We start from the raw sequence: 3,483 nt of genomic DNA on the forward strand, positions 1-3,483 counted from the left end.
GCGTGTACGTATAGGCTTATGCGTGTACGTGTGTAAGTAGAATATGCAAAGGAGTGCTTGCGAGTTAAGAAAGCGAAAACACCAACACATTCCCCGCAGCACATCCTGCCTCCATCCCAACATCATCATCATTAATATTACCACGAACACCATCAGTTTAAAGACGCCATCAAACGTCTTGGGAGTTGGTCTAAAAGTTCATCCCCTCTCCCCCCCCCCTCTCCCTTTCCCCTCTCTCTCCCCTCTCCCCTCTTCACTCTCTCTCTCTCTCCCTCTCCCCCTCTCTCACTCTCTCTCCTTCTACTCTCTCTCTTCCTGGAGAAAATGGCGTAAGCTGAGAGAAATTAATCTCCATAACTTTAACTACGCAGGGTTTAAGAGATAGTTAGGCAGATTAGGACGGAGACATCGCGATCATTACGGACCCCGAAACTGTCAGAATTAGAAAGTTAGTTTGCATAGAGATTGGTAACTGTAAGGACACTGCATGTTGTTGCATTTAGGGTGCACACATAATCTGCTATTACTGTGCAATTATTATTTTATGATTCCCATGGAGAAAAAAAAATCACTAGCTACTAGGAAATTGATTACGATGGCAATTGCAATGCCTTTCGCATATTTATGTTATTGAAATCACTCAAATCTAGTACACATAAAAGTATTTGTATGTGAAGTCTAGCCGCTTGATTTATGTTAACTAATGATTTTTCTTTCTTTTTCTTTGCAGGTTCGCCTCTGCCTCTTCCGAAATGGTGCTAGCGGGGCCTCCGCCGGGAAGCCGAAGCCAAAATCAAACAAGCCGAATCGAACTCAGTTACTCCACTCGTCAAAGCATCTTTTGTCCCTTGCCAGCGCCTTCTTGTGAGACGTGATCTTCAAACAAAAGCTCCAGTGACCGGACAGTATAAGATGTACAGACCGACACACCGGATCAAGAGTCGACCCCCCCCTCCCCTCCCCCTCTGCCCCTCACCCCCTAACCCCCCATGTTCGTTCCGTCCCCGAGTCTCAGTTCAGGGGAGAAACAAATTTTTAAGTACAGACCTTCTTCCAAAAACTCCAACTACATTTGCCAGTACACCCTCTCCCCAGGGCGTCCCAAGACTCCTCATAGAAGATTCGAGACGTCTAACCCTTCGCCCCCCCCCACCCTCTCCCTTTCCCCTCTCTCTCTCTCTCTCTCTCTCTCTCTCTCTCTCTCTCTCTCTCTCTCTCTCTCTCTCTCTCTCTTTTCTTTCTCTCTTCCTGGAGAAAATGGCGTAAGCTGAGAGAAATTAATCTCCATAACTTTAACTACGCAGGGTTTAAGAGATAGTTAGGCAGGTTAGGGCGGACACGTCGCTATCATTACGAACCCCGAAACTGTCAGAATTAGAAAGTTAGTTTGCATAGAGATTGGTAACTGTAAGGACACTGCATGTTGTTGCATTTAGGGTGCACACATAATCTGCTATTACTGTGCAATTATTATTTTATGATTCCCATGGAGAAAAAAAAATCACTAGCTACTAGGAAATTGATTACGATGGCAATTGCAATGCCTTTCGCATATTTATGTTATTGAAATCACTCAAATCTAGTACACATAAAAGTATTTGTATGTGAAGTCTAGCCGCTTGATTTATGTTAACTAATGATTTTTCTTTCTTTTTCTTTGCAGGTTCGCCTCTGCCTCTTCCGAAATGGTGCTAGCGGGGCCTCCGCCGGGAAGCCGAAGCCAAAATCAAACAAGCCGAATCGAACTCAGTTACTCCACTCGTCAAAGCATCTTTTGTCCCTTGCCAGCGCCTTCTTGTGAGACGTGATCTTCAAACAAAAGCTCCAGTGACCGGACAGTATAAGATGTACAGACCGACACACCGGATCAAGAGTCGACCCCCCCCTCCCCTCCCCCTCTGCCCCTCACCCCCTAACCCCCCATGTTCGTTCCGTCCCCGAGTCTCAGTTCAGGGGAGAAACAAATTTTTAAGTACAGACCTTCTTCCAAAAACTCCAACTACATTTGCCAGTACACCTTCTCCCCAGGGCGTCCCAAGACTCCCCATAGAAGATTCGAGACGTCTAACCCTCTCACCCTTTCTCCTCCCCCCTCCCCCCTTGGTATAGGCACGCTGGTTGTGTGTGGGCTCGAGGGGGTGGGCGGTGGGCGGGCTGGTCGGTGTAGCGGGGTCGGGTGTATTTACCTGGTCTGACGTTGATGTCTCAATCCACGGCGAGGTGTGTGGCGCGGCGGGGCAAGAAGGGCGTATACAACGCGTCTCACCTACCCCCTACCCCCCCTACTCTCTACGCCTCCTTCTACCACCCCCACCCCGCACACCTCTACCACCCATCTCCGCCTTGAACTACCACCGCCGCGTGACCCTGCTGGCTGTGCCACCAGTGCCGGTTGCGTTGTGCCCCGAGAGGGCGAAGCGGGTGGTTGTGGGGGCGAAGGGGAAGGGGAGGGGGGTGGGTGAAGGGGGGTAGCTAGGGGCGCACAGGTATCGTAAGTTAAGGTAGCGGAGCCTCGTGGCGGTGGGCCGAGGTAGATAACCCGGGCCAGCCGTAATCTGCGGAATGTCTCCTCTCGCGGTTTTGGGTTATCTAAATGGGCGACGCGAGGAGGCCGGCCACAGGGGCGGAACCCTCCTCTCGCTCGGCCGGAGTTTTGCCTTATTAAGCCCCATAAGGGCGATTGTCGCGTGCCCAGAGCTGACTTTATTTGTAATAGCCAGGGCCACGGTCTCGGGCGTAACCCTCGCGCCTTCGTGCTTGCACATTCGCTTCTACGGCCTCCAGAAACAGAGACGGCGCGGCGGGCGCAGCGCGAGGAAAGGGAGATTATAGTCGGTTTCATATTATGAGTTGTTTCGTAGTATTGCCGACACGACTCGAGCTCTCAGGTGCTACGTTACCTCAGCGCTCACCTTTTTTCCCCTCTCTCTCTCTCTCTTTTCTTTCTCTCTTCCTGGAGAAAATGGCGTAAGCTGAGAGAAATTAATCTCCATAACTTTAACTACGCAGGGTTTAAGAGATAGTTAGGCAGGTTAGGGCGGACACGTCGCTATCATTACGAACCCCGAAACTGTCAGAATTAGAAAGTTAGTTTGCATAGAGATTGGTAACTGTAAGGACACTGCATGTTGTTGCATTTAGGGTGCACACATAATCTGCTATTACTGTGCAATTATTTTTTTATGATTCCCATGGAGAAAAAAAATCACTAGCTACTAGGAAATTGATTACGATGGCAATTGCAATGCCTTTCGCATATTTATGTTATTGAAATCACTCAAATCTAGTACACATAAAAGTATTTGTATGTGAAGTCTAGCCGCTTGATTTATGTTAACTAATATTTGTTTCTTCTTTTCTTTGCAGGTTCGCCTCTGCCTCTTCCGAAATGGTGCTAGCGGGGCCTCCGCCGGGAAGCCGAAGCCAAAATCAAACAAGCCGAATCGAACTCAGTTACTCCACTCGTCAAAGCATCTTTTGTCC

At 49.0% G+C, this 3,483-nt stretch overlaps 1 protein-coding gene across 1 annotated transcript in view; it reads left to right on the top strand.

The window, feature by feature from the left end:
- ptc (protein patched) overlaps positions 1–1,155 on the top strand; it is a 101,808-nt gene extending 100,653 nt beyond the window's left edge. The window contains exon 19 of the mRNA XM_086552614.1: positions 731–1,155. The gene's annotated coding sequence lies outside the window, so the exon portion shown is untranslated. The remainder of the gene's footprint in view (positions 1–730) is intronic.
- The last annotated feature ends 2,328 nt before the right edge of the window (positions 1,156–3,483 follow it).

The sequence above is a fragment of the Penaeus japonicus genome, unplaced genomic scaffold (genome assembly GCF_977035675.1).
Source record: "Penaeus japonicus unplaced genomic scaffold, GWHDUDI00000001_assembly GWHDUDI00000027, whole genome shotgun sequence".
NCBI classification, from domain to species: domain Eukaryota; kingdom Metazoa; phylum Arthropoda; class Malacostraca; order Decapoda; family Penaeidae; genus Penaeus; species Penaeus japonicus.